The 7,570-nt window shown below is 30.7% G+C and overlaps 1 long non-coding RNA gene across 1 annotated transcript; it reads left to right on the top strand.

The window, feature by feature from the left end:
* The first annotated feature begins 1,939 nt into the window (after window positions 1-1,939).
* On the top strand, window positions 1,940-3,849 carry LOC139856846 (uncharacterized). Its single transcript, XR_011762197.1, has 4 exons — window positions 1,940-2,233; window positions 2,307-2,366; window positions 2,601-2,671; window positions 3,721-3,849. It is a non-coding gene; the product is annotated as an uncharacterized lncRNA (long non-coding RNA).
* The last annotated feature ends 3,721 nt before the right edge of the window (window positions 3,850-7,570 follow it).

Below are 7,570 nucleotides of genomic sequence, written 5' to 3' on the forward strand. Positions count from 1 at the left end.
CGCAGGGACTCGTCGGGATATGTTCCGGAAAATAAAAGCTAAGCTAGCTACACTAGAACCTCTATAATTTAATACTCGATAAATTAATAACCTCGATAAAATTAATAATTTGTTCGGTCCCAACTTGGGACCAGTACAAAATTGGACCCCAATCGATAAAATAATAAGATAATAATTTTTTTGAAATCCCAATGTAAATATATTAGTCCCAGCGAAATTATAAATTAATAATTAGTAAACTATTCCAAACTTCTAAGATTTTTTAGTGAAAAATGAATCTATAGTCACTTGTTTTTTGGTGAACTTTAAATCTGTATTGAGTTCATCTTTAAATTTCCTCATTGCACTTAAGAGTTGAGGCACTTAAATCTGTATTGAGGCACTTAAATCTATATTGAGTTCATCTTTAAAATCTGTATTGAGTTCATCTTTAAATTTCCTCATTACTACTAAAAACTAACTAAAAATACTTGAAAATCTAAACTGAATTACAAATTGAGTGTGTCTAAAAATGAATGCAAAAAGCTTCTTAAATAGGCAAAGTTCCAGCTGCCATACGGCATACTGCCTGCCCGTATGGCCTGGTGAGCCGTTTGTTGTGCCCGGATGCATGGCAGGACGTATCCATTGGTGGCAAGCCGTATGGCAGGCCGGATGGCAAGCAGTATGACTGCCTTGGTCTGCTGTTTTTTCGGGATCGTAACTTGATTTCCTGGGTCGTAACTTGCCTTTCACCGTTTTCGCTCTAGAATATTCGTTTTAGCTCCGTTTTACTTGATTCTTTTTGTATTGCCTTTGTAATTACTTAATTTACAAAATTAACCGAAAAACAATTATTTTGCCTACAAAATTTGAAACTTTATTGATTTAGGCTTAATATCGGGGGTAAAAACGTGACTTTTTGGCCGATATCACTCGTTGCAAAGAGAACTTTACTTGTGTCAGGTCTTCAATATGCTGCTCAAGAAAACAAAAAAAAAATAAACTAAATAATGAAATTGGCATACAGTCACCGAAAAATTGTGGTAAACCATTTATCGTACTCAATAATAAGAAATTGGCAAAAAAAAATAACTAACGGTTAAAAATAGTTGTGCTTTTGCCTAAAAATTTATGTTGTTAGGTATTGGTTACATCAACACTATACAATATTTTTTCGTTAGCACCAACTTGAAACTTTTGTCTCAGAATTTATGTTGTTAACTGATGCATATACATTATGTACTAAGATATACTAACTGATTGATTAGCTTATATTTTATATAACTTTTTTTTTAACGGCGAATTTGCATCAGCGGATCATTTATTTCAACGACCTTCATCATTTGCACCCACACACGCTAGAAGGAAACTCCTACTCGGGTTGCTTGACAACTAATCGCGGGACCTGTGTTGTTTGGCAACTAATCGCAGGAAATTGGAGTGAAAACCTTCCGCCCCCAGGAATTGAACACGGGTTGCTTGGTAACTAATCGCGGACCCTTCCACACTGAGGCTTGATATCCATTTGAAATTATACATAACTAAGCCATTAAAAGCAGAGGGATTGAAATAACCACCTTTATTTTTACAAATTAACAGTTTACAAACAACTAATGAAAGTGATTTCAAGTACATAAGCAGATCTATTCTACTATAATATTTGACTAAAAGTATGATGTCATAAACAAGGCTTCCCATGGCTTAAAAAATCAAAAAAAAAAAGAAAAAAAAAAAGATAGGGCCTTTGATGATGTCATTAAGGGGGATTAATTTTTAATTAAATAATTACAAAAAAAATCTCGTGTAATAACAATTTGAATTAAAAACATTTAACTCAAAAGTATTTTTTTAATTAAAAACATTTAACTCAAAATTAAAAATACTGAAGCCAGTTTGAATTGGGCCAACAAAAATTGCACGCTTGATAATTTCCAAGAAAACCTGACTGTTTTGGTATCTTCTCCCATACACTTCTATCTTTTCAGAAAATCACTGCCACCATCTCTTCATCCTTCATCAACCACTACCATCTTCATCCATTCAAAACTGCATAATCTCTAAATCGCCTCTTTCCTTCATCTGCTATCTCTTCATTTTTTTAAACCCTAAATCTCCTTTTTTCTCTGTATCTCGCTCCTCTCCCAATTACAAAAAACCCTAGAAAATTGAATAATCTCTGAATCCTCTTTCAATTCCTTAATCGCCTCAGGAGTTCTTCATCTCCCTAATGAGATTCATTAAATTTTTTCCGGTAAATATTTCTTTTAAGTTTAGGTTTTTTTTCAAAATTATTTACCCGTCTGTTTTACTGATCTGAATTGTAGATTGCAAATCTGATACGTTATAACTAAATGGTATGAAGAAAAAACTGAAGAGGAATTCATGTAAGTATCTTGAGTTTTTTGGATTTTGTTTATTTTATTGATGTACTAGCCTTTCTTTGTTCATAGAAGTATTTATCTACCGATTGCCGGAGAGGTAATAGGTCTCGATCAGTTTAGTTTGTATTTGTTAGATTTCTTAGTATAAGGTTTGATTTTGATTGGATATGTGTTTTAAATGTACGTTGATAATGGCTCTAAAAGGTATAACTTTTGTTTCGTGGCTATGATTTGTAGAGGTTTACACTCGAGTTTGAAGATGGCAAGTTCTATTTTTGTTGTTGTATCGGATACTGAAAGAATATCAGGTTCTCATAAACCTTTATTTTCTTTAACCTCTCTAAACCCTAATCTATTCATTTGTTCTTTATTCTTTGCCTACTTTTATTTGTGAAATACTAATAGTTTAGTTATTGTTAATTGTTGTTGGATTGATGCTTAAAACGCATTGACCGTGATTTTACAATATTTCTCTCAAAATTAATTACATGTCCTTGAGATTTATATTTACATAGTACAATGTCCAAGACACGTGTTTTCATTTTCAACTTGGTTATTGATATGGTAAGAGAAGGGTGATTATATGTTTCACTAAGATAGTGTTGCTTTATCTTCAACTTGGTTATTCATGTATAGAAAGGTTCTCAAAAGGCTGATTCATTTTGAGAAAATGCACTAGTTGTGCAACTTTTAATGGGTTTTTGTTTATGTGAAAATTTGGCAACCCTAACACTTGAAAGAATTTTATTTGCTTACTTTTAAGTTATAACTACTACATATTGGTTTTTTTTTTTTTTTTTTTTTTTTTTTTTTTTTTGCATATTAGGTGTTTGATGAAATGCTTGAACAAAAATTGAATTTTGTTAGATTGTGTTTGGTTAAACATCAATTGTGTATGAGCTTTGTTAACATCAATTGTTGTACCTTCCTTATTTTGATGTTTTATCTATTGTTATTGTTATTTGTACATTTGATGCCCCGATAAAAATTTCTATATGATATTTTGATTAATTTGCATGACTTTAATTAATTTTATGCTCCTTAGGATTGCAATAAGATAAATGTGACTTATTTTTTATATATGCATTTAATAATTGATGATGTTTGCTGTGATTTTTTTGAACTGATTGATTTGTGTTTGATCTATATTTCAACTTTCTTGGCGATGACAAAATATGTAATAAAACTAACGTGTTTCATCTTGCATCTTTCTATAAGAAAGTAAGTGATCAAATGTTGCATAAGTTGTATGTTACCTACATAATTTATTTTGTTTTGTACCACTTTTTATTGAAGTTATATGTGTTGAAAATATAGTTACAATATCTTAGAATCATGGTACTTATCTATTTTGTAGGTAATGGTGTATTCTATCGTATACACGTATAAAAGGCATAATGGTTGCATAAAAGTAGCATCAGGAAGGCTGGAAATAACAGTTTTGTGGAGTTAACCGTCCAGCGTTCTCCGCTGTACAGGCTGCTCCTGTAGTGACCCGAACTTTTTCATGTTTATATATATATTAAATGAAATTGTTATTTACATGATTAAGTGTTTCCAACATGTTAAGCAATCAAAATTGTTAATACTTGATTAATTGAAATAGGTTTCATATAGACAATTAACCACCCAAGTTGATCGGTGATTCACCAACGTTAAAACTTGTAAAAACTATACGATGACATATATATGGTTATATATATAGTTAACATGATTTTATTATAAGTATGTATCTCATTAGGTATTTTAACAATGAGTTATATACATAAAAATGAGACTATTAATTTAAGAAACTCGAAAACGATATATATAACGATTATCGTTATAACAACGTCTTACTAGGTACATATGAATCATATTAAGATATTGATACACTTGGTTAATTATGTTAAATGATAAGTAAATATATTATTAAGTGTATTAACAATGAAATACATATGTAAAAATAAGACTACTAACTTAATGATTTCGAAACGAGACATATATGTAACGATTATCGTTGTAACGGCATTTAACTGTATATATATCATACTAAGATATATTATATATCATAATATCATGATAATATAACAATTTAACATCTCATTTGTTATAATAAATAATGGGTTAACAACATTCAACAAGATCGTTAACCTAAAGGTTTCAAAACAACATTTACATGTAACAACTAACGATGACTTAACGACTCAGTTAAAATGCATATACATGTAGTGTTTTAATATGTATTCATACACTTTTGAAAGACTTCAAGACACTTATCAAAATACTTCTACTTAACAAAAATGCTTACAATTACATCCTCGTTCAGTTTCATCAACAATTCTACTCGTATGCACCCGTATTCGTACTCGTACAATACACAGCTTTTAGATGTATGTACTATTGGTATATACACTCCAATGATCAGCTCTTAGCAGCCCATGTGAGTCACCTAACACATGTGGGAACCATCATTTGGCAACTAACATGAAATATCTCATAAAATTACAAAAATATGAGTAATCATTCATGACTTATTTACAAGAAAACAAAATTACATATCCTTTATATCTAATCCATACACCAACGACCAAAAACACCTACAAACACTTTCATTCTTCAATTTTCTTCATCTAATTGATCTCTCTCAAGTTCTATCTTCAAGTTCTAAGTGTTCTTCATAAATTTCAAAAGTTCTAGTTTCATAAAATCAAGAATACTTCCAAGATTGCAAGTTTACTTCCAAGTTTTCTAAATCCATTCCAAGTAATCATCCAAGATCAAGAAACTTTTTTTACTTACAGTAGGTTATCTTTCTAATACAAGGTAATAATCATATTCAAACTTTAATTCAATTTCTATAACTATAACAATCTTATTTCGAGTGGAAATGTTACTTGTAATTGTTTTCGTGTCATGATTCTTGTAATGACCCGAAAATTTGCGACTTAATCTTTAAAGGATTAATGATTTCGACACGATAAACAAAGTCTGTAAAACTGAATCTCAAAATTTTTGAACTATTCAAGTACCCTTCGATTTTCTCAACGATTCGCGAACAATTATATGTAAATAGATACATATATATACTATAACTTGAAAACGTAACAAAGTTTTCATTGCATAATACCGTACATTAAACTTATTGGTTTATATATCTAATTGAATATATATGATTTCAAGTTATTTAGTAAACGATAGTAACATTCGATTATTGATTTGATTGATATTTAGATAAGTTAACTAAAACGTTTAAGATGAACCAGTAAAACACTAATTTGATAAAGTATTTTCAAATTGCTACAGTACCCAAAATGCTACAGTATTTTCGAAAATCACTATTTGCTACAGTAAAATTGACTTTGCTACAGTGAATTGCTACAGTAAAAATTGACTTTGCTACAGTAACTTTGCTACAGTAAACCACTATTTTAAAAATGTATTTTAACAAATAGTGAGACGATGATTTATAGAAGTAAATGACCAAAATACTCGAAAGTTTAAGATATACTTTGAGTGGTATAGTTTAGGAATAATTTAAGGCTATATTTTAACAAAGGTACGAGTCACGAAATGTAAAATGCAAGTTTTCTCAGCGTACGAAAGGACATTCGAGAAACCGGAATCGGGACATAAGTCAAGTAACAACGTACGACTTATCGGAACAAAAGTTACAAGTTAACTATGCACGTAAATATAATATAATATATAAATAATTATATAAATTAAATATAATATATATTATATTTAAATATGTCGACAAACTAAAATACAAAACAATGTGAGCTGTCCCTGGTCCTCATGCGAGTCGCATGGCCAGAAGGCCATTTCCATGCGAGTCGCATGACTCCAGATTTCAGGCCAGGTTCTATAAATTGCAGTTTTTGGCTCGAGATAATCACACACATACACAAATATAGATATACTCCGTAATATTATTTATTATTATTATTATTATTATTATTATTATTATTATTATTAATAAGATTATTATTAATCTTATTATTTTTATTATTAATGTTATTATTTTTGCGATACAAAAATAATAATGTACATAAAATATTACGACGGAGTGCTGTCCAAGTAATTTTCAAAACGTGTTTCCAAGCGAGCTAGAGCTAAGGAAAATATGGGTTATTGCCAAGGAAATTATGGGTAATGTTCGAGGGTATTTTTGTGAATCAAACCTCGTGTTTATCATCTCCGATGCGTCTACGTGCTTTTCTACAATATTGTATATCAATATTAAATAGTGAGTTTCATATGATCCCTTTTACCCTTTACATTATTGGGCTGAGAATACATGCAAATGCTTTATTAACTGTTTTACAATATTTATATGCATGAGTTTCATTGATCCCTTTTTAATTGCTTTTGCAATATATATTTTTGGGCTGAGAATACATGCACTTTATTTTAAACGCAATGGATACAAGTACATACTAAATTCTACACTGAGTTTGAACCGAAAATCCCTTAGCTTTGGTAACTGTTAACTGCCAGTTATAAGAACTGGTGGGCGCGAGTAGTAGTATATGGATCCATAGGGCTTGACATCCCCGTCCGAGCTAGAGCGCTAGCCTTTTAACGGACGTATGCTATTTGAGAAGCGTACACGTTGGTTTGCGTGTATTATTAAGATGATTATACAAAGGGTACAAATTATATAAGCGTTAAAGTTTAGTTACCAGGGTGCTCTGTTATGTAGAATCTATTGATAAACGTTTCTGGATTAAACAACTGAAATCTTGTGATCCACCTTTATATACAGATTATGAGCAACATTAAAACTATGAACTCACCAACCTTTGTGTTGACACTTGTTAGCATGTTTATTCTCAGGTTTCCTAGAAGTCTTCCGCTGTTTGCTTAGATGTTAAACAAGCTATATGCATGGAGTCTTGCATGACATATTTTTCAAGGAGACGTTGCATTTACCAAATCATCACCATGTATCTTATTTTGACTGCATTGTCAACAGAAATGATGTTGTAAACTATTATTTATGGTGATTGTCTATATGTAGAAATCATCAGATGTCGAAAACTTTTGATTTAAATATTCATTTATGGTGTGCCTTTTCAAAAGAATGCAATGTTTACAAAACGTATCATATAGAGGTCAAATACCTCGCAATGAAATCAATGAATGACGTGTTCGTCCATATGGATTTGGTGCGATCGTCACAATTCTGCTTCAAGAACTTTCAAGCCATCCAAGTATCCTTT

Source organism: Rutidosis leptorrhynchoides, chromosome 7, assembly GCF_046630445.1.
Source record: "Rutidosis leptorrhynchoides isolate AG116_Rl617_1_P2 chromosome 7, CSIRO_AGI_Rlap_v1, whole genome shotgun sequence".
In the NCBI taxonomy this organism is placed as follows: Eukaryota; Viridiplantae; Streptophyta; class Magnoliopsida; order Asterales; family Asteraceae; genus Rutidosis; species Rutidosis leptorrhynchoides.